The sequence below is a fragment of the Lepus europaeus genome, chromosome X, assembly GCF_033115175.1.
Source record: "Lepus europaeus isolate LE1 chromosome X, mLepTim1.pri, whole genome shotgun sequence".
Classification (NCBI taxonomy): domain Eukaryota; kingdom Metazoa; phylum Chordata; class Mammalia; order Lagomorpha; family Leporidae; genus Lepus; species Lepus europaeus.
Window position 1 is genome coordinate 55325603 of NC_084850.1, and position 25590 is coordinate 55351192.

Here is a 25590-nt window from a genome sequence, read left to right on the forward strand (position 1 = left end):
AAAATTATAGAATTACTACTCTTAGTCTGTTTTGTGCCACTATGACAGAATAACTAAGAATGGATAATTTGCAAAGAAACAATATTTTTTACATTTCTGAAGGGTGGGAACTCTAAGGTCGAGAGGCTAGCATGTTGGTTTTCTGGTGAGGGTCTGGTCTCCGCTTCTATCGTGGTGCCTTAAATTGAGTACTTAAATTGTAGCAGGCAGAAGAGCAAATGGGGCGACCACCAATTCCATTCAGGAGGGCTTCTCAATTGTGATGTCATCATCTCCTGAAGGCCCCACCTCTTTTTTTAAGATTTATTTATTTGAAAGCCAGAGTGACAGGGAGAGAGAGAGAGAGAGAGAGAGAGCCAGAGAAAGCACACTAGTTCACTCCTCAAATGCCTGAAACAGCCAGAGCTGGGCCAAGCAAAAAAAGAGCCTAGAACTTGATCCATATCTCCCACACAGGTGGTAGAGGCCCCCAAACTTGGCCCATCATCCACTGCGTTTCCAGGTACATTAGCAGATAGCCGGATGAGAAGCAGAGCAGTGGAACTTGAACCAGCACTCCAATATGGGATGCCAGCATCATAAGCATTCTATTAAACTGCTGTGCCACAAATGCTGGTCTGGGGCCCACCTCTTAATACTAGGACTGGTTATTATGTCTTAACATGAATTTTCAAGGAGACAAAAATGTTCAAACCATGGAAGCTATGTATTTTGGAAATGAAGAAAGATCTCAAATAAATAATCCAAGCTCCTTCCCGCTTAAACCATTTATGTTGCTAAAGCAAAATATCCCAACCTGAGTGAATTATAAAAAACATTTATTATTCACAGTTCCAGATGCTGAGAAGTCCAACATCTAGTCCCTAGAATATCTGATGTCTAGTGAGGGTCTGTTTCCTGTATCATACATGAACCCATCTCACTGTGCCCTCACCTGATGGAGGGGGCTAGCTAGCTCTCTGTGGTATTTTTCATATTAGTAATCTGAAATACGAAGCTTGTATCCTTATTAGCTAGTCCTCTTCCAAAGGCTCCAACTAATATCACTGTCAGGATTAGGCACTCAAAATATGAATTTTAGAGGACGACAAATACTCAGACAATGGCAAATTCTCAAGAAACTTTTAAAAAAAAGTTTACAAAGAGGAGAGGGGCAGGTGTGGAACAGCTGGTTAAGATGGGACTTGTCATGCCCACATACCACCACATCACAGTGTTTGTTGGAGCCATGGCTACTCTGTTTCTAATATAGCTTCCTACTAATGTGTGTGGGATGACAAAAAAGATGGCCCAAGAACTCGGTTTTCTAGTGGCCACATGGGAGACTTAAATGGACTACCTGGCTTCTGGCTTCTGTTTGGCCCACCCTCAACTTTTACAGGCATTTGGGAGAGTGAACCAGCAGATGGAAGATTCTCTCTCTCTCTCTCTCTCTCTCTCTCTCTCTCTCTAATTCATTTTAAATAAATAAATAACTTTTAAAAACAGTAAAAATATGGGGCCGGCGCTGTGGCGCAGCAGGTTAAAGCCCTGGCCTGAAGCGCTGGCATCCCGTGTGGGCACCGATTCTATCCCTGCTGCTCCTCTTCCAATCCAGCTCTCTGCTAAGGCCTGGGAAAGCAGTAGAAGATGGCCCGAGTTCTTGGGCCGCTTCACCCACGTGGGAGACCCGGAAGAAGCTCCTGGCTCCTGGCTTTGGATCGGCGCAGCTCTGGACGTTGTGGCCATCTGGGGAGTGAACAAGCAGGTGAAAGACCTCTCTCTCTGTCTCTACCTCTCTCTGTAACTCTTTCAAATAAATAAAATAAATCTTTAAAAACAGTAAAAATAGGAAATCATTAAAACAAAAAACTGTCTCCTGAAAATAATAAAATTGATGAAACTCTAGTAAGTCACACAAAAATGAAAAGAATGAAGACACAGATCATAAATGTTAAGAATTAAACAGAGAATATCATTAGAGATATTACAACATATCAACAATTACAAGGATAATTAGAGAACATTATAACTATGTTTACAATTCAATTAAAAAAGAAGAAATGGAGCAATACCCTCAAAACTCACAGACCCTTTTGTGTTGCATATATGTCTATTTCTTCAACTTAATTATTTATCGGGGTGACTGAAATAAAACTATAAGTGAGTCCCATCATCATCATCACCATGGAAATGGCTTTAAGAAAAACGTGGTCATAAGAATATTATTGCTTCTTATTTCAACTAGTACATAGTTTCCATTGATAAATAGACAACCAAAAGTCTGTCAGTAATGCTCAAGAGATATAATGCAACATACTGTTCAAGGGGGGAACAAATCTAGGAATAACTTATGAAAACTTCTTGATTTCATCACATAAGACAAGCACAAAAGCATCACCTCTGCCTCTGAGGACACTGGGCCATGCATCGTTGAAAAAAGCTTTGTTTTCATCATGAACAATCTTCCCTCAGTAATCAAGAGTGCGTACATATCAGTTCCATTGTGCACTGACTGCATCATCAAGGGGGCTGTGAACAGTGTGAAATTGATAGGAGTTCAGCCCAGCAGTGGCACTGACAGACTGCCGTCATCCAGCAGATGAAGATGTGAGTATTCTTGGGATCTGGAAGCCTTCCTTTTTCAGTGTCATGAATATGGAATTAGGCAGCTCAGTAGATGATGATAACCTACACAGACATATTAAAGCCTTGGTAGAAACCCTTAATCCCACCATATTTGTAAATCTTAACCAGGCAGTCACTGAGACCTTTGAATTCTCTGCCAGCTTCAGCTTTACCCATATTTGCTGTTAGACTGTTATGTGCAAGATCTAGAGGTTACACAAAACGTTAGGATGTGGCCTCACCTGATGCCAGATTCCATGTAAAGTAGTACCCAAATTAGGTCTTTTTGACGGTGCCACTCAGGAAAATCTGCTTGTATTTATTTTTGAAGGCAAAGTTGAGGGCCTGGGCAGGGAACTATCTGATGACATTGACCAGGTGACCGTACCAGAAAGACAAGACTCTTGAACTTTGGAGATGTATACCACACAGTCTATAATGCCTTTTGTATGCTTATCTACAATGATTTACTTACTTGTGTGCTTCATCTGCAGCAGCAAGTTGATTCACTCCGTGTGCACTAAAGCAGTCTTGGAGATGGGCATGGCCAGGCCACCTTCCAGGAAGTTATTGGCTAAGGACAGAGTGACTTCTGTCCAGTTGAAAGAGAAGAACTGGGAGTCAGCTTTGACCCTGAAACTCTGGGCCCACAAATCTTTAAATTACAATCAACATCAAATTTACAAACCTATTGACCTATAATCATTAAAAATTGAATTGGTAATTAGAAACCCCAAAAGAAATTTTCCAGGTCCACGTGGTGTCACTGGAGAATTGTAATAAATATTCAAAAGCGAACTTAACATTTATTTTTGCACAATGTCTTCAAGAAAGTAAAAGAGGGGGGAATGAACATTTTCTAATCCATTTGAAAAGCTACTAATACCATTCATGACACCTAAACCACAAAAATATATAAAAACTATGGACAATTATATTTCATAAACTTGGATGCAAAAATTCTCTTTAAAGCATTAGTAAATGAAAACCCGTGATGCTTGAAAAGAATAAAAACTGTGACCTAGTGGGATTTATTCCATGTATGCGAGGCTGGTTTAACATTCAAAATCAATTAACATAATCCATCACATAAACCGATTAAAGGAAAAGAATCAAAGTAGGGGAGAGTGGAATGAGTAAGATGGCAAAATAGGCATTTCCAGCTTATGTTTCCTCGTGAAAACATAAACTCAAACAAGCATCCATGAACAAAAAATACCATCATAAGAGCTAAGCTCTTATAAGAAAACAGAAAAAGATTCTTGACATTGGTCTGGGCAATGAATTTTTGGATATGACCTTAAAAGCACAGGCAACAACCATAAAGGAGATTGCATCAAACCAAAAAACTCCTGCTTTTCAATTTAAATCAGTATGTCAAAAAGACATCCGCTTTTCCATATTCATGCATGCTATTCACAATAGGTAAAAAATGAAATCAACCTAAGTATCCATTGATGGATGAAAGGATAAAGAAAATATGAGATAAAACTCTTTGCTGAAAGAATACTGTATGCTATACACCTTAAGCATTTTAATGTAGACTTTCTGAAAGTTTTAGCCAGAACTATTAGACACGAAAAAGAAATACCGGGGGGAGGGGCGGGCACCATTGTGGCATAGTGGGTAAAGCCGCCACCTGCAACACTGGTATCCGATATGGGCACCGGTTTGCATCCTGTCTGCTCCACTTCTGATCCAACTGCTTTCTAATGTGCCTAGGAAAGCAATGGAGGATGGCCCAAGTGCTTGGGCCCCTATACCCCATGGGAGACCTGGATAAGGCTCCTGGCTCCTGACTTCAGTCTGGCCCAGCCCTGGCCATTGCAAGGATTTGGGGAGTGAACCATCAAATGGAAGATCTCTCCCTCTCCCTCCCCCTCCCCCCCTCTCCCTCTCCCTCCCCCTCTCCCTCTGTAACTTTGTCAAATAAATATTAAAAAAAATTTAAAAAGAAATCAAATGGATAAAAATGTGAAATGAGGAAGTCAAATTAACCCTATTTGCAGATGATATGATCCTACACATAAGGAAACCAAAAGACTCCACTAAGAACTTATTGGAATGCATAAGAGAGTTGGGCAAAGTTGCAAGATATAAAATCAACATGCAAAAAGCAGTAGCCTATGTATATATAAACAATGCCATGGCTGTGAAAGAACTTGTAAGATCAGTCTCATTCACAATGGATACAAGAGAATTTAAATACCTTGGCATAAATTTAACCAAGGACGTGAAAGGTCTCTACAATGAAATTACAAAATATTAAAGAAAGAAATAGAAAAATATACACAAAAATGGGAAAATCTTCTATGTTCATTGATTGGAAGAGTTAATATCATTTAAGTGTCCATACTACCCAAATCAATTTATAGATTCAGTGTGATCACAATTGAAATATCAAACACATTCTCAGATTTGGAAAAAAAATGATTCTAAAATTCATATGGAATCACAAGAGACTCCTAATAGCTATAGAATCCTAAGCAATAAAAATAAATCTGGAGGCATCACATACCTGATTTCAAGACATATTACACGGCAGTTATAATCAAAACAGCTTAGTATTGACACAAGAATAGACATGCCAACCAGTGGAACAGATTAGCGACTACAGAAATTAACCCACACATCTACAACCAACTAAATCTGACAAACAAGCTAAAAATCATTCCCTTGAGAAAGGATAGTCTGTTCCTATATCCAGAATTAAGAAACTTACCTTACACCCTATACAAAAATTCATTCAATTTACAATGAAGAAAGGATCTAAATATAAGACTGGAGACCATCGAATTACTAGAGGAAAACATGGGGGAAACACTGCAAGATATTGGCATAGATAAAGACTTCTTGGATAAGACCCCAGAACCACAGGCAATAAAGGCAAAAATAAGACTAATGACATTACATCAAGCTAAAATCTTCTTGCAGCAAAAGAAACACTAAACAAAGAGTCAACCAACAGAATTGGAGAAAATATTAGAAAACTATACACCTGATAAAGGATTAATATGTATAGTAATATGTATATGCATACATATAAGTAACTCAAAATCTCAACAACAACAAAACAAGCAATCCAGTTAAGAAGTGGGCTAAGGGCATGAACAGGCATTTTTTTTAAATTTTATTTAAGATATACAAGTTTCATGTATTTCATATATACAGATTTTGGAACACAGTGATACTTCTTACCCTATCCTCCATCCCATGCTCCAACCCTTCTTCCTCCTCCCTCTATATATATTCAGTTTACTTTATACTAATAAGGTTAACCCAACACTAAGTAAAGAGTTCAACAAATGGTATGAAGAAAGAAAAGACTGTCCCTCAACATTAGAGACAAGGGCTGTAAACAATCATCAATTTTCAAAATGCTCATTTCATGCCAATACATTACATTTTAGGTATTCTATTAGTTTCTTCAGAACAGAGAAAACATTTGATATCTGTCTTTTGGGTACTGGTTTATTTCACTAATTATGGTGGTCTCCAGAAAGAATGAAATATGAATAGCCAACAGACACATGAAAAAAATGCTCAGGATCACTAACCATCAGGTAAATGCAAATAAAAACCACAATGTTTCACCTCAACCTAATTAGAATGGTTACCATGCAAAAATAAAAAAAAAACAACAAATGTTGGTGAGGATGTGGGGGAAACGATGCCCTAATACACTGTTGATAGGAATGTAAACTATCACAACCATTATGGAAGACAATATGGAGCTTCCTCAGAAATCTGAAAATAAATACCATATGACCCAACCATTCTATATCTGGGAATTTATTCAAACAAAATGAAATCAGCATATGGAAGAGTTATCTGTACTCCCGTGTTTATAGCAGCTCTACTCACAACAGCTAAGATATGGAATCAACCCAGATGTCTGTCAACTGAAGAGTGGAAAAGTACATTGCGGATACACACACACACACATACAGTATGGAATGCTACTCAGCCATAAAAAGCAATGAAATTCTGTCTTCTGCAACAAAATGGATGCAACTGGAAACCATTATGTTTAGTGAAATAAGCCAGTCTCAAAAAGACAAATATATGTTTTCCCTGACTTGTGGTAACTAATATACAAAGTAGATCATTGTAAAAATTAAAAGAGGGAATAAGAGAGGAAGGAAGAGGAAACCTGTGAATATGGGTGGAAGGGAAGGTTTGGTGGGAAGTATCATTATAGTCCTAAATCTGTATATATGAAATACATGAAATTTGTTCACCATAAAAATTATATATAGGTAGATATACATATACATAGAGCAAAATATTAAAACTTTGGAGGAAAACTGGCTGTCCTCAGGACAATATTGCTAAAAAAGGGTATTATTCCATTTGGCCCACTTGCTACATCTTTCCACTGCTCAGAAAAATCTACCTACATTTTCTCTGGATGAAAAAATATCTAGTTTTTTTTTTAGTATTTTTATGGAATGTATAGGAGGATCAATTAATTAAACTCTCACTCCTTCATACCAGAAGTAGAACTCCCATGAAGGCAAAAAGAATCATAAAGTTTAAAAGTCAAGAAATAAACATTTATAACACAAATCCAACTGATTGCATTGTACAATTAAAACAATAAAATAGAATAAATTTTAAGTATTATGCATAAAGCAGTCTACTATCATTTAGAATATTGATATTTTTATCAGAGCTTCAAAATAAATTGAAAAGGTAGAACTACACAGAGAAATTGAAGAATCACATTTATAATATATATTTAAAGATTTATTCATTTATTTGAAAGGCAGAGTTATAGAGAGGCAGAGGCAGAGAGAGAGAGAGAGAGAGAGAGGTCTTCTATCTGATGGTTCACTCCTCAAATGGCTGCAAAGGCCAGAGCTGAGCTGATCCGAAGCCAGGAGCCGAGAGCTTCTTCCAGGTCCCCCAAGTAGGTGCAGGGGCCCAAGGACTTGGGCCATCTTCCACTGCTTTCCCAGGCCATAGCAGAGAGCTGCATCAGAAGTGGAGCAGCTGGAACTTGAACCGGCGCCCATATAGAATGCTGACACCGCAAACGGTTGCCTTACCTGCTATGCCACAGTGCCGGCCCCCATAATATATTCTTAAAAACCTCTTTCCATAAATAAATCACTCTAAATGTTATACAGAATGCTTGAACTATGCCATTAATAACATTTATTTCATGGGATGTTCTATATATGGACTTCACTTACTTTCTGGAAGTAAATCTATGATGATTCACTGCCTACACATTTTTATTTTTTATAATTCATCATCATCCATATGTATCCAGTGCATTTTTGCTAGTCTTCTAGAATTAATAGAGTTTCCATGAAAGAATGTCCCAAAGTTTGAAAGGATATTAAACTTAAATACATTCAAAATTATTTTTTATTATCTGGAGTTATGTGTGATGTGTATTTAAGAAGCAAACAAAAACCTAACCTTTCTTTTCCTCTTTGATCATTGATGTAAACACCTTAATAATTGAAAGTACATTTGTAATTTAGACAGCTGAGCCTATGCAGACATTAATGAAAATACTGTTTGGCATTTAACTCACGTAAATACAGCTGCTGAATAGAACTACTTCGATGATCAATATGGTCTAATTAAGAACTATAAGCCTTCGTAATTGTAAAGGACAAGGGAAAATAAATCAATCAAGAAAATGTTCTAAACTTCTTGTTGAATTTCTCAACTTAAAAAGCATGCTGTTTGTTCTCTTATTCTCCACTAGTGGGTACAAGGTAGTAAAATAAATACATTTTAAGAAAAACAACATGTTGTTTCTTCAGTATAGCTCTGTACTGAATTATTAAAGTACAGACTGGACTTTTATGTAAATGCTCCTCAAAAGTCATTGTCAAGTCACATAGCTATGTAATATTGTACTTATATAATGCTTATTTCATTTGTTTTAATGATTTATTTCATTATTTATGTGAAAAGCAGAGTGAATAAGAGAGGAAGAGATCCTCCATCCACTGGTTTATTCTTCAAATGGCAACAACAGCCAGGTAATGGCCAGGCTGAAGCTGGGATCCAGAAATTCCATTCAAGTCTCCTAAATATGCACCAGGAACCCAAGTAATTGAGCCTTCATCTACTGTCTTCCCATGCACAATAACAGGAAGCTGTTCCAGAAGCAGAGGAACTGGGGGACTGAAACTGGTACTCTGATAGCAGATACACGTGGCCCAAGGAAGGGTTTAACACAAACATAGCACCATAACACCTACCCCTATTTCCTTTTTTGTAGTTTAGAACAGGTTTGTGACACAGAATGGTGGTATCCTCTTTCATGACTACTGTGATTTGTTTTTATTCCGAGTGAAAATGAAAGCTATACATTGTAGTTTAAGAATTCATTATAACCAACTACATTCTATGGCTTTAAGTGAAATCAGTATGTATTAAAAAAAAAAAACCCTCTGGTTGATCTGTTGTCATGTCACCAAGTAGAAATGTAATTTTTTTTCTGTGCCTCCTGCTGAGAAATCAGAGCCCTGTAGCTGATGTACTATAAAGAATTACTGATATGAATCATAGAAGTTCTTCATTTTCCCACAATATTTTGGGAACATAATAAATTAACATCATAAATATCTTGGAATATATACAGTAGTAAGGCTATGGTCAGATGACTTTTCAGTGCTTTGTAAGAAATATGTGTTTTTTTCCCTTGATTTAAAAATTATTTTTCCCTTTTTAATACTTTTGTTGCAACACAATGGCGTATGGTGCTCTGTGCTTACTGAGTCTGAGGTTGCATGTATTTTATCATTATGAACATCATTTTTTCATATCTTTGAATATTTATTTTACCCCAATCCCTTTTTGCTCTTCATCATTTTTAAATTTCTTTTACAGATGTACTTATTTATTTGAAAGGAAGTAAGGGAGAGAGAGAGAGATTGATTGATTGATTTTCCATCTGCTGGCTCACTCCCAAAATGACCACAATGGCCATGGCTGGACCAGGTTGAAACCAGGATCCTGGAACCCCTTCTGGGTCTCCTACATGTGTGGTAGGAACCCAATCATTTGAGTCATCTTCCGCTACTTTCCCAGGTGCATCAGTAGGGAGCTGGATTGGAAGTGGAGCAGCCATGAGTTGAACCAGTGCACATATGGGTTGCTGGCATTGCAAGCAGTGGCTTAATCCACCACACCACAAAGCTGGCCACTTCTTTCCTTCAAACTCTCCTACAAAAGAGGCTGGAGTGTGGTACAGTGAGTTAAGCCACATCTCTGGCATCTCATATGGGTGCCAGTTCGAGTCCCAGATGCTCCACTTCGGATCCAGCTCCCTGCTGATGCTCCTGGAAAGGAACTGGAAGATATCCCAAGTGCTTGGGCCCTTGTTACTCACAAGGGAGACCAGAATGGAGTTCTTGGTTTCTGGATTTGGAGAGTGAACAAATGGAAGCTTTTTTTTTCCTCTTTCTGTCTCTCTCTATTCACTCTGCCATTGAAATCAATAAATAATTTTTAAAATCCTACAAGAGGTACATTAGACTTTCTCATTCTGTTCTTGTCTCTTGAACATTGCTTTCATACATGCATTCTATATCTAATTCACTATTCAGCTTTATCCCTACTACTGAGGTTTTTTGAATCAAAGAGTACATTTTCCTTTATAGATACTTACTCTTGACTTGGTCAGATCCATCTATTTTTTAAATTGAACTATACAGTTTTTCTTAAAATTTTGATCCTTTATTTTAGGTAGTTATCCATTTAATACGATTATTTTATAAACTTTTCTTAGATTGTTATTCTTTTGCCTAAGATTCTGAACAGACACCAGAAACAAGAGAATCACAATAGAGAATTTGTGATGATATTATATACTTTGTAATTTGAAAAATATAACTTCTCTTAAATGGGTCTCTTTTCTTCCTGAGAATCCTTTGCCTTCTTGCTCATGAGAGGTTTCACATTCATATTTATTACATACTCCTATACTGTCACTGGGTCAAATTTAAGTCAATTTCTTGGATGCCTGTACCAGAAACTACTGTCATTTCCCTATAACCTGAAGTATACCCTGAGACAAAGGTACCAAATTTTAAGAAAGAGCTTTTATTTCTTTTAATTTAAAACAATAAACTCCCTTATTATCTCTTGTGACCACTGGTAGATTCTATTGAGTTGTCCATTTAACTAAGCTTTGTTCTATCTTCAAGTAGGAAACTTGAATTCTAACTTCCAACATGCAAAGTCCCAAGGTCTTGAATCCTTTCTTTATGTAATTTTTATACCAAAATAACTTGACCATACACTAATCTCTAAATTTTCCACCATCAACTTTTCCTGGCTTTCCACTCTCTTCCTTCTCCTCCTCCTCCCGCTCTGTTTCCCCCCTCACACCTCCTCCTCCTCCTTCTCCTCCTCCCACTTCTCCTCACTTGCTCCTCCTCCTTCTTGTCATTCTTCATATAGCATACAGCATTTCATTTTTGTTTCTTATAACATCTGTAAGTTTTTAAAATTTTTGATCTATCATTCAAAAGTGCTTGTAGCGTATTGTTTCATAATTGATTCAGATGAACATACTGGTAATATCAGACATCCCTGAAATTATATAGTTCTCAAGATCTAGATTAATTTCTATTATGTGACTATTATGGAATGTTTGAACTGGAAAGAACTTTTTTAAATTTTATTTTATTTTTATTTTTGACAGGCAGAGTGGACAGTGAGAGAGAGAGAGAGACAGAGAGAAAGGTCTTCCTTTGCCGTTGGTTCACCCTCCAATGGCCGCCACGGTTGGCGCGCTGCGGCCAGCGCACCACGCTGATCCGATGGCAGAAGCCAGGTGCTTCTCCTGGTCTCCCATGGGGTGCAGGGCCCAAGTACTTGGGCCATCCTCCACTGCACTCCCTGGCCACAGCAGAGAGCTGGCCTGGAAGAGGGGCAACCGGGACAGAATCCGGTGCCCTGACCAGGACTAGAACCCGGTGTGCCAGCGCCGCAAGGTGGAGGATTAGCCTAGTGAGCCGTGGCGCCGGCTGGAAAGAACTTAAAATGTGATTTATTTCAGAAATCCAAAACTATAATGTCTCTAGGAGTCATACAGGTAATATAAATGTGTGAAATGACTGGGAATAAAGTAATAAAGAGTGGTTGGACCTAGTTTGTAGACTCTGAGAATGTTTGTGCTATCTAAAGGCATTTAAAAATAGGTAACACTATGCTGGACAAATTTCCACATTCTATGTGTGCTGAAATTGAAAACAGAACCTGTCTTGTCCAAAAAGCACAGCTATTCACTTGAGTCCCCTTTCCAACAATGATGACTAACATAAAGTAATTAAACAATCATGAAAACCTTACAATAGAATGTTAGATTGGTACATATTATATGCTACAGGAGTTCAGAACAGGGACAGATAATATATGAATGTTTACAAAATTAACATTCTGTTTTCTCCAATATTAGACTTTAAAATCTTTTTAAATTTCAAAATAGTTTTTTTTTTTAAATAACTTCTAATTAGGTTAGCTTCATTGTGTGCAATGGACAGAAAAAATGTGACTGTGAACAAACATTCCTTTACACAAACAGGTATGATTAGAAGCCTTTTTTTTTCCTGACAATTAAAGCCCAACTAAGAACCTCAGTGTAAAGCTAAGCATATAGTTAATCATGATTTCAAAGGTACAGACTGTGGACTTCAGCACACAGATGGAGGTAGATGTATGTAGAGGGAGTAGAGCATTACTCAGATGTTATCAGCTGCTTTGCTGTAGCATGTTGTCACCCTGAATCAAGTACCTCGTTAGATGAGCATGAAAAAAATCCAGAGAAAATTTGAAGGGTGCTATTTCTCCAATGAATGTAAGCACTGTACAAGGGGCCTTTCTAAGTAAAGGATGATTCATTGCTAATGTATGACACTTTATATTTGCAAAAAATCTTTCATACATTTTTTGATTTCTTCTTCAGAAACATTTGGTGAGGTTATAATGATTATAGTCTCATTTTTCATTATGAAGACTTTGAAGTCCAGATAAAGGCAATAATTTTACGAATTCAATGTCCAAAAGGTAGCAGTGCTAAGACCCTAATTCAAATCATGCTTTTTATATTCCATGTGCTACCATACTGCCAATAAATTTATAAGATAGGCAAGATCAAAATTGGGCCTTACTGTGTTGTTATTGTTACAATAAATGCTCCCTATCTCATATGTGCTAATACTAATTTGACAAATGACTTCACTTGATTTATACTACAGTATGATTTGTACTACAGTGTTCAAACTGGGTCCAGATGGCTTGATTTTTATTTTTTAATTTTTTGCAGAGGACAATTAAGAATTTTGGGTGCATCATTTTGTTAAAGAAAATGAAGCAAAATAGAAAAGCTTTAAATAAGGCAAAACAAAAAGTATATGGAGAATGGAATATTAGTCCACTCTTGATATGAGTAAATAAAATAATATGTGTGTATATATATCCTCAATAAATATTAGTCTCAGAGGTTTTGGGAGATTAGATATTGTGAGGAAATGAGAACTTAAGCTAACAGCTTCACAAATTCACAATCTTAACAAATGGATCAAATTTACCTTTACCAAATAACTTCCCTAAACTGACAGGAATCAATGCTCATCACATTTTTATTCTGTGATCCCTTAGCATATAGGTAACATTTAGGGATGGTCTATTTTTGGTAATTGATGATCTGCTTTGAAGCAAGTATTCGCTGAGCCAGGTTCTGCAGTTCACGATTCAGGAGGAACAGAGGGAATTAAAACAACATCAGTTCTCAAGTGCTTGCCATCAAATGAATGACAAGCCAAATTCAAAAATTACTACATGATAGACTATTTACTTTGCATTTTAAGAAATGCATCAAGAAAGAATGTGATCTTAGGAGGAGGGAATTGCTGTTTGCAGAGGATATGAAATTAGCCTTCTATCAAAATTGACGGGTTTTTTAAAAGATTTATTTTATTTATTTGAAAGACAGAGTTACAGAGAAAGGTAGAAACACATAGAGAGGTCTTCCATCCACTGGTTCACTCCCCGGATGGCCACAACGGCCGGAACTGTGCTGATCCGAAACCAGAAGCCAGGAGCTTCTTCTGGGTCTCCCACATGGGTGCATGGGCCCTAGGACTTGGGCCATCTTCTACTGCTTCCCCAGGCCATAGTAGAGAGCTAGATCAGAAGAGGAGCAGCCGGGACTAGAACAAGCGCCCATATGGGATGCCAGCACTTTAACACACTGCGCCACAGCACCAGCCCCAAAATTGACTGTTTTTAAGTAGTCTGAAGAGTGTGTATATGTCTGTGCATGTTTAAAATTTTTACTCCATTTTCCTTAATATACAAAGCAGATTTAGGAGACTAGTTTGCAAATGTTCCTTTAAGTATTTTTTAGCACTTATATCTATTTTCCCCTATAGATTGTAATTTTCTCAAGGTTGTAGACCTTGTTATTTTCTATTCACACAAATACACGCATGTACATACACATCATTCCATGCTCTGTATTAAATTTTTCTTATAGTGAGTGTAGAAAGTAGATACTGAATAACCTCTGGCATAATAGGAAGACAACAAAAGAACATGATGATAGATATAATGCAGTCAAAATCAACTGATTATAGTGCTGGTTATTTCATTATGCTGTAGTATAGGCACAAAGGTGATGAAATCAGAGAGAACCAAATAATTTGGTAACCAGAGCATGAACACTGTCTGTCGATGTAATGACAGGGAGAAAGGCTTGGGAAATGATAAAGTATTGGCACAAGACTGAGAAGTTTTGCACATTTGGGAATGAGTGGAAAATGATCCTGACATTGCATGCTTGATTTCAGGAGAAATGACTATCACTTTCGCAGAGATAAAGACGTAGATGCACAGAAACTATCAGTTCTGTTTTCACCCTGTCGCCTTTGAACAGAAGAACTGCAGTAAATGGGTTTGAAGTTGCGGTTTTGTCTACAAAATCAAACACATGGACACACACATACTTGAAACTGTGAAGAAAATCTGTGAGGACAGCTATCATAACGTTGAATATTTTTGTAGTGAAGATATTTCCTTTCATACATCAACTTAAGAAATACAAATTTTGTAAAAACTCATTTATCATGCACTGTTCTAGGCACTGAGGATGCAAAGTTGAATAGTTTGCCTATATATTCCCCAATTAAAGGAGTTCTAAAATATTCTGATAGGAAGCTGCCCAGTGCTTTGATTTTCTATTCTACTTTGTTTTTTCTATTGTGTGTTTAGACACAGAGAAACATTAAGAAAACAATATTAGCTGCCTATTTAGTAAGATTAGCAGTAAGTATTTTAAAAAGACAAACAGAAAAATCTTATTTAATGGGAGGATGCCCCCAAACACACACACACTTGGGTTTTGACAGAACGTAGTCAAGACACATAATTGTCCATGGGCAAATTGGGATATAATTTCCTATATGGCAGAAACTTAGAAACTGGATGAGCTGATTTTATGAAATGTGCACAGTAAGGGCATTCCACCATAAAAACCAAGGCTTTGCCTTATAACCTTTGTTGCTGAAAACAAGGAGAAATCGCAAGTTAATACTAGGTCTCCAAGGGTAGGCTGAGGGTGCAATATCCATTTGCTTAACTCTAAGTCCAAACGGCACCTCTAGTTTCTCAGTCTTCAGATAGTCTTTATGTGTTTTTTCAGTAATAATCAATTTCTCACACTCTAAGGAGAAACAGTGTAATATGAAATCTCAATCATGATTCATTTTTAATATGACATTGACTACTAAGCTATCAGCTCAAATTCTTGTTTACTGGAAAACTGGGAGATTTACTATTGTCTTCAGCAGTATCCATTGCTAGAATTTAACATGATAAAAAAAATTCCTGAATGATCCAACAATATCATGTAAGCCTTCTGCTAAGTGAAGAATGTGACAGCTGAATGAAAATTTTCTACAAGCAAAAGTATTTGAAAGATAAGTTCCCTTTACAGATGGAAATGGGCTCTAGCTAAGCAGAAAGATAATACTCTTCCCATCAGGATTTTATTCTGGTATTGCCATCTTCATATGAAACATTGCAACATTGCTAATTTGGTGCTTTAGTGATATTTTTAAGCTGATAGAGCACCTGTATACAATCCGAACACATGTTGAATTTCCAGAGGTATTTATGAAAATTATTTTGTTATCAGATAATATTTACTTATTCAAAATGAGAGACTCAAAATACTAAGCAGGAGTATTTCTTGGAAAATGCTGGTAGGGTATCGAGAGTTGGCTTGTTTTTCATTAAGTAGTTTATGCTTTTGCATGGCAGCATTTCCAGCCACATAGATTTAATTTCATGCACACACAGAAAGTTGAAAACCAAAATTTTTATTTGGAATGGAATCACTTATAATCAGCACATAATTGAGTCTTCCTTTATATCTTTTATGACAATTTTTGCTTGTCAGCTGCAGTATTTATTTGTTTTCTTTCATTGTAATTATTGACACTATTGAGTCTGTTCTACCATCCTAAGATTTGTTCTCTATTTCTCCCATCTGCACTTGGTTTCTTGTTTTCTTGCTTTCTTTTGGATAGAGTATTTAGAACTCAGTTTGTTCCCTTTTCTTAGTTATTAGTGTTGTAGATTTTTATAGTGTATTATTAAATTGAGATATAACTGAAAACAATAAAATTCACCTTTTTAAAATACACAATTCAGAGGTTTTAGTATGTTTGGAATATTCACAGAGTTGTGTAATAATTGCCACTATCTACTTTTGGAACATTTTTATTACCCCAAGAAGAGACCCAACACATGTTAGTAGTCATTCACCATTTACCCCAAACTTTTTGCCCTAAGTGCAGTTAATTACTGTACCTATAGATTTGTTATTCTGAACATTTCCTATAAATGGGATCATACAGTATATGGTTTTTGTTATTGCATTGTTTAAGACAAGATAACATTTTCAAGGTTCATTCATGTAGTGGTAGAAATCAGTACTTCCTTTCAAGGACTAAGTGATAATCCACCAGATGGATGTAGCATATTTTGTTCAACCATTTGCCACTTGGTGGATATTGATTGTTTCCACTTCTTGTCTGTTCCGAATAATCTCCTTTGGGGGACTATTTGTGCACAAGCTTTTGTTTGAATGTTATTTAGTTTTCATTTCTCCTAAATGTATACTGAAATATGACATTGCTGGGTCACAAGGAAACTCAGTATTTACTTTTACCTTTTTTTGAGGTAAAATTCAATTATATAGAATTTGACATTTCAATAATTTTGAAGTACACTATTCAGTGGCTTCAAGTACATCTACAATATGGAAAAATCTACAATAATATCTAATTCTCAAACCTTTTCATCACTGTAAAAAGAAATCCTGTAGCCATTAAGCAGTTACTTTCCATTCCTCTCTGCTCCTATTCCCAGGGAAAAATGCATCTGATTTCTATCTCTATGGGTTGGCCTTTCCTGGACATTTATATGCATGGAAACATAGGGGTTTTTTTGGTGTCTGGCTTATTTCATTTAATGTTGTTTTCTAGGTCCATTCCTGTACCATGAATCACTACTTCATTCCTCTTCATGGGGTTAAAGTATTCTGTTGTAGAACTTACCACATTAATCATATGAACAGTTGTGTACAGGTTATTTGAACACTTGTTTTAAATTCTTTTAGTACATTCCTAGGTGTATAGTTAATAACTTACATAGTAATTCTATGTTCAACTTTTTGCATAACTGCTACACTGTTCTCTTCAGGGGCTGAATGATTTTAAATTCCAACCAGTATTGTACAAGGATTCCAGTTTCTCCACATCCTCACCAAAATTTTTAATTTCTCTTCATTTAATGGTAACTTTTCTAAAAGATGTGAGATGCCCTTTGTGATTTTAATTTTAATTTTCCTAATGATTAGTCATGTTCAGCATTTTTTATACATGCTTATTGACCATCTGTATTTCTTCTCTGCAGAAATGTCTACTTAGGTCCTTTGCCCTTATATAATTGTGCGTGTGTGTGTATATATATACACACATATGCATATATACATACACATATGTATATATGTATATATACATGCATACACACATGCATACATACATACATAGGCTGTTTATTTTCATTGTAATTGTCCAATGGTAAGAGTCCTTTATATTTTTTGCATATTAAACCCTTACCAGTGTGTAATTTTGCAAACACTTTTTCCCTTTCAGGGACTTGCCTTCTGTTGATTGTGTTCTTTGAAGCACACAAATTTTGAATTTTGATATAACTCAATTTATCTATTTTTTCTGTTGTTACCTGTGATTTTGTGTCACATCCAAAGAGAACTATCTTCCTTTAAAAGTAGGAATTTACAGCTTTAAATTTATCTTACAGCATTGCTGTTACTGCATCCCAAAAACGTTTTGGTTTTAATTCACCTGAAAGTATTTTGTAATTTCTTTCATAATTCTTATGGACCCACTGATTAAGAATATACTTTAAAAATTCCACATTTTGTGAATTTTTCAATCATCCTATTACTATTGTCTTTCACTTTCATTCCATTGTGGTCAAAGATGTTTCATAGAATTTAAAGCTTTTTTTTAATTTAAAGAGAATTGTTCTGTGTCCTAATATATGGTGTATTTTGGAGACCATTTCATGTGCCTGTGAGAAGAATGCATATTTCATTGTTGTTTGGTAGAGTGTCATGTATAGATATCACTCTTTAGATTCCCAGTAATATGTAAAATCATTTCAAAGCCCCCATGGCTTTCCTTATAGGGTTTTTGGCGAACCTATTTTGTCACAGCTATTATGCATCACCTTAAGCACCTGTGAATTTAAGTAGTGTCTCTAAATGTTCTTGACACACACCACAGGCAAAAGGCTCATTTACTGAGCCAACACCAAACAAAATCAAATAAAGATAGCCTCATAAGTGGTGTCTTCCAGCGAATCAGTGGACAGGTAAACAACAACAATTCTCTGGGACTGGGGCTTTGCCAGGAGCACCAACTCTTGTGTCTCTTTCCGATGTGCCAGATTGTGGGTTTTCACCAACATTGTAGATTGTTGGTTTTCAAGGCTACTGTGGGCTTCAATGGATGGGCACAGGAATTAAGTCTATTAAAAGGCAATAGAGCTCACTGTTCTTACTGAAATTTAGCTTTTTTTCCTAGAACAAATGCTTTGTGGATTGTACTGAAAGCCTTTGGTTAATTTCCAGCATTCTGAAAAATGTTGATTTTGACCATCTTTGTCAGTGTTACTATTAATTTTCAGACATTCTAACTCTGCCATTTTATTGATGTACTGTAGATTTTGACATTTGCTTCACTAATTATATTACATATCGTTCACTTACTCTCTTCTTTGAATTAATATTATGCCACTTTACATAATACTCTAAGTGCCTTACAACAGGATGATTTTATTTAACCCTTCTTGTCTTTTTCGTTATTGCTGTCATTTATTTCTATATATGTTATAAGCCCAGAATACTTTATCATATCTGCTTTAGTGATTATTTTTACATTACATCAAGAAAAACAAATTAGTCCTTTATACTTAGTTCTATTCTTGAGTGCTATTAAGCTTTCATTTAGACCTGATTTCCTATCAGGTATAATTTTTCTTTAACATGATGAAATATTTTTAGCATTTCTTTGCAGTTCAGGTCTGCTGGTGAAAATGCTCTCATTTTTCATAGTTTGATTTTTCCTTCATTTATGAAAGATATTTTCATCAAGTAGACTTCTGGAATTCTTTTACTGGGAATTTCTCTCTCAGAACTCTGTCCTACATGTTCCAGTCCTCTAGTTTCCTAATCTCTGTCACCTCAACTCAAGGAAACCACCCTATTCTGGGTGGGGTCCCCCTACGGCTTTGTGGTAGGGAATATATATTCAGGCAGAAAACCAGTGTGCTCATAGAGTTCATTTTATTCTCTGTCCTTGTGCTGCCTATTGTCAGATGTGTAAAAATAATTACAGACATGTGCTGCTTAACACTGGGAATATGTTCTACATAACACATCGTTAGTTGATTTCACTGCTGTGTGAACATCATAGACTGTACTTGCACAAACTAAGATGGATAAGATGTTACTCAAAAAGATAATTGTAGGGGAACACCATGGTATATATGATGTATCACTGACCAAAATGCCATTAATGCAATGTATGACTGCATTGGCATATATTTGGTCCACTTTTCTAGTTATGTTCAGTGGGAAGATAAGCTCAGTCTCCGGTGTTTCATCATATCCAGAAATAAGAAGTACATTTTATCCACTTTTTGATTGCCTGTAGCACATTTCTAGTGTTGAGGTAAGTGCTGACTAAATGTGGAAAAATTGACATGACTTGAAGATAACCAGGAATTTTTAAATTTCAATATAATTGTGACTCAGCTCTAACCTTAAATGTTAACAGATAATTAATTTGGCAAAAGATATTTTTTAAATAGGATTTCCTGTTTTGCATCAAAATGTTTATGTTGTGGAATACAAATTGTATTTGAGATATCAAATGGTATCTGGAAGGGCCGTTTTGGGGGCATTGTGATGTAATGGATTAAGCTACCTCTTGGCATGCCCACATTCCATATTGGAATGCCAGTTCAATCCCAGTTAATCCAGTGTCCTGCTAATAATTCTGGGAAGCAGCAGGTAATGGCTTAAGTATTTAAATTCCTTCCATCCACATGGTTGACTCAGATGGAGTTTCTGACTCTTAGCTTCAGCCTTACCCATCCCTGGTCGTTGTCACCATTTGGGGAGTAAAGCAGCAGATGAAAGATCTCTATATATCTCTATTTCTGTCTCTCTCTCTCTCTATCTCTGTCATTCTGACTTTCAAATAAATGGATTTTTTAAAGGGACATTTTAACACAGCTTTTCCTTGGAGAGACATGAGTGACTCAAACATGTGTTCCCACTCATTTATGTCTGGCAACTGTTCATTTCTCATCAATAAGAATCTTCTTTCCTAAGATAAAATCTTTATTAACCAAAAGCTAACTGAGCCTGTAATTGATTTATTTTTCTCTGATAATACTCATCTATTTTGTTCATTTGTTTGAAGGAGACTAATGACAAGAAACACGTTACATTTATTCAAAAGTAATGAAGGAAGTGGAGAATTATGATAGTTTCTCCAGAACATTTATATTAGTGCCTTTCCAAGTACTACAGATGGTATAAAAAGGAAATAGTGAATCATATGCATATTCTCATCCTCCACTGAGACATTATCATGAAAATCCCAGTATTACTTTAACGAAGCCCCAAAACAGTGCCTTAAATGCAGATACTAGGTACCATCAGGCTCTAGTCTCCTAGCCACTCTCCCTTGGTTTAATTCACTGAAATGGAGGAATGCTACATCGAGTTCCACAAGATTCAAATCACCAGACTCATGAGGTCATTTCTTTCTCCACTAGATAACACATCGGTGGCCAGTATTGTCCCCAGGGGTTCCATTTAAGGGAATCTCAGATTTGGGTAAGGGAATTCCAAGTCCAGGGCAGTAACTATCACCTGCATGTAGACCCCAGGCTTACTGAAGCCCACTTGGCCATCACACAAGTAAAACCTCTTGTTTGTGCTTTACAACTGGACTACAGGCTTCCCAAGTCCTTAGGCACACACTGCCTTGTTCCTGATCTCAACTTTTGCAGACAACGGCTGCCAGAAGCAGAGAAGAAATGTACAAGCCTCGACACCTGTCACCAGAAATTTACAACTCCTTTGTGAGTTTGCCATACCAGTACCCCTTTCCATGTAAAATCCCCAAAACACCTTCATCCAGCAGGATGGTAGTTCTTAAGACTCTGAAGTCTGATACCCTCACATCAGTCAACAGATTAAAAGTTCTCTTTCCTTCAGTCCAAAACCTTGTCCTCATTATTTTGATTTAGCACCAGAGATAGGGACCAAGCTTTCAGCAGCACTGCTTGTATCCTCTTTTGCATACATTTGTCAGTCTACATTGTGTTTTCCTCCATATTGCCTTTGAACTTATTTGGAAAAGATATTCCCTTTTGACATATTTTATGGGAGAAATGGAGAGGGAAAAAAAGACAGAGACTAACTTTGAGAAGGGCCCCATGTTCTCTCAAAAACAATCTTTGAGTTGGATAACTTAAGATAAAATAGCTTATAATACTCATTTGATTCTTTTTTTTTTCCCAACAAATTCATATGGGACATCTGCCCTGTGCCTGGCCATGTGCTAAGGCATCAGGAATTCAAAAGGAGTAAGATTGATTTTCAAGTCTCTGAAAAGATGAATATTTCTAATTATGAGGACTCTGGTGACTCCTGAAATCACTTATTTCTTTTTAAGACTCCTGAAATCACATTTCTTTTTAAGACTATTTTATAATTATATTTTTCCTTGTAGTCAGCCAAAAATCATTTACCTGTCATTTCACATAATGTCTCTAGCTTTGCTTTCTGAGTGACACATAATACATCTGTCTTACATAATAAATTTGAAAAGGCCTAATATCACATCTAGTTCATATCAGATAATGATTTTTCTAGTGAGTAAATTAAATTCTAATTTGGCCCCCATCCTCATGCTCAAATTCTCTTTTCTTTTTTTAAAAGATGTATTTATTTATTTGAAAATCAGAGTTAGAGAGAGAGAGAGAGATATTCCATCTGCTAGTTCACTCTCCAGATGGCCACAAGAGCTGAGCTGAGCCAGGCTGAAGCCAGAAACCAGGAGAATCTTCCTTGTCTCCCATGTGGGTGGCAGAAACCCAGGTACTTGGGCCATCCTCCTCTGCTTCTCCCAGGCCATTAGCAGGAAGCTGGATTGGAAGTGTAGCAACTGGGACATGAACCAGTGTCATATGGGATGCCAGCATCACATGCGGTGGCTTAACCTGCTACACCACAACACTACCCCCTGCCCCAATTCTCTGTTCTATATAAATTGCTTATTTCTTGACAAAGCAAAACTATTTGGATTAAATATCACTAATATGACTTTTTCAGTTTTCAACAACCATTTGCTTCCCTATTACATTGGTAGCTTATTAACTGTCATTGTAAAGTTTGAGAATGGAACCATACACTCCTAGGATGACCTGGATGTGGAAGAGATGGTTTGCATGCAAAGTTCCCTCTGTTTACTGGATTTCAATTCATCAAATGTTAACACCAATATTGAACTTGTGTTTTTTAATTTTAATTTCTTCATCATGACTGAGAAAAGTGGGATGCTGAATTATGTGCCTGAGTTTGCACAATTAGTAAGCAGTAGACCCCACCACTGTTTCTCAACTTACAAGTGTTACTGATTAGATAGGCGGCACTTGGAAAAGTCTGTCAGGATGCTTAGCATTTAGTGGGTGAGAGCCAGCAATGATAAAATTGGACAATGTACAGGAATGATTGCCCTGTGTGAATCTAAAATAAAACCTCCACTGATGGAGGTTTTATAACACTTGAAGTTCAGGTATTATGACTCCTACCTGCAGCAACATTCAAAACAATCTTAAGAAATCTGGTAGATTGGGTTATAAGCCTGAATCCTTCATGCCCTGTAATCTCCACTTAACTTTGTGTTTTCTACCTAAAAATAATCATATATTTCCCAGATCTACAAAATGGAGTTGGTCATGAAATTTGTTTTGGTCAATGGGATGTGAGTAGATCTCATATAGAAATGCTATTTGAGTTGTGCTTACAATTGGTTGTGACCTCTTTTGCTTATGTCATTGCCAATGAGAAAATCATGGTCCACTTAGGCCACTTACCCTAGATGAAAAACTCAGGGAAAACGATCTCCCTTGTTAGCTTGTGGACCCAGCCTAGATTAGCTAATATGCAAATGTGAAATATATATGTATTATTATATTTACCATTGAAATTTTGTCATTTCTCAATCATGGCTGATTGGCACAAAACTCAGTAAAATTCTGTTATGATTTGAACACTATTTCCCAGCATGTATTATATGACAGTAGGATCCTAACATGACTTTAGGTTTGGTAGAGGTTAAGAACTCCATATAAAATACCAAAGTACCTAAGAAATTGTACTAAAAAGAAGCCTCATAAAGTTTGTTTTAAAAAATTTATTTGGAGAAGTATGAAAACAGAAGTACTGAGAATTAGCCTGAAATAAGCCTGAAGGCACAGCATATCATTGACAAGAGAAAAATCATTGATCTACATTAATAGTGCAAAAGAAGGGTAAAAATCAAAGAACTCATTTGGCTTGGCAGGCAAGGATATTGAAAGCCACCATTCCATTGTAACAACAAGTAAGAAGCTGAACAAACTGAAAAATCAATAACTCTCCTTAGATCTGTAAAAGAAATGAGGTCACAGGACAAAGCACTGCCATCTAAACTGGAAAGAAACAGGCAAATACAAAGATTAAAAGCTTGCTGGCAGAGAAAACTTCCTGGGTACTAGTACCAAGGGAGGAGAATTTGAACTGTAATTGACAAATTGCTGGGGCTTCAGTATAGACAAATGTGAGAGTAAAATCCTCTAGGGAACTCTGTTGGAGGTGGAGTGTAGTCTGTACATTTTTATGTTTTACTGTCAGGAGCTCAACCAGATTCTCATAGTGAATATTGGAGAGTGATATCCCTCTACTTCTGGCAGGGAAAAAGGAAAAGTGGCCATTTTGAAATATTCCAGAGCATTCTGTTCTTAACTAGTTTTATTCAGGGGAAACTATGTAACCTGAGCCTAACCAGCTGAAATTTTAACAGAGCCTGTGAACTGGGAGAATAGAAACACCAGTTCCACCTCCTGCAGCCATATTGTACCATCTATGCTGGAAAAGAAAAAAGTAAAAGAATTGAGAAGCACTTGTGAAGTACACAGGCTACAGACACAGAGACTCACTGAAAGACTGGGACCTGGCCATAGATGTATAGAATGCTTCCATCCCTTCACATGCCTTAGTAGTATACCACCACATTGCTATAGGCTTCTTTGCTATGATTCCCTTCATATCCAGTACATCAAGTCTCGATATCAAGAAAAAAAGGACTACAAAGTATGCTAAAAAGGCTTTTGAAAAAAAAAAAATACTTGCCTTGCAGAGACCAAGCAACTATCAGAACCAGACTCAGATACAGCAGGGATTATCATACTGGGAATTTAAAGCAATTATAATCAATTCAGTAAAGCATCTAATGGGTAAAGTAAACAGCATGCAAGAATAGCAGAGAGATGGGAATCTGAAGAAATATTTGAAATCAAAAAAGCTAATAAAAGAAATGATTGACTACTACAAATATTCAATTTAAACAACAAAGAAAGAGAAGTAGAGGGAAAAAAACAGATGAGACAAATAACAAGTGATAGATTTTAACTACAGTAATAATTACAGTAAATATAAAAAGATGAAATTACCTACTTACAGGCAGTGATCATTGGGCTGGATAAATAAAAGCCAGATGTAATTGTAGGCTGTTTATTTTTTAAGATGCTTGATTAATAAAAACCCATGGAAAGACTAAATATAAAAGGAAGGAGATAATAAAGTATGCAGACCCTAAGCATAAGAAAACCTGTATGACTATAATGAGATAGAGTAGAATTCAAGAAAAGGAAAAATACTAGTAGTAAATGTGATCATGTCAAATAATCAAAGAGCCTCTATTAGTTCATTTTGGGTTACTATAGCAAAACACCAAAAGCTGGGAACTTATAAAGAAAAACGGTTTATGTAGCTCCAAGTTCTAGAGGTTCAAGGGCATAACATCAGCATCATCTCGGCTCTGATGCAGGCCTCATGGTAGATGGCATCACAGTGGCAGGAGCCTATGCAGGATTCTCAAACAGAAAATGAAGAGTGACTGGGGTCCTATGAAAACTGTTAGTACCTTCCAAGGTCAGTGCCCACAATGACCTAAAGACCAGCCTCAATGTCCCTGCTCTTAAAGGTCCCACACCTTTTAACTGTAACACTAAGAATGACACCTCCAACACATAAACCTTGAGTGACAAACCAAATCCAAACTGTAACAGTGCCAT

General features: G+C 36.5%; 1 pseudogene; it reads right to left on the reverse strand.

Annotated features, from left to right (window-relative positions):
- Positions 1 to 2330: 2330 nt before the first annotated feature.
- LOC133752612 (ADP/ATP translocase 2-like) lies at positions 2331 to 25590 on the reverse strand (annotated as a pseudogene).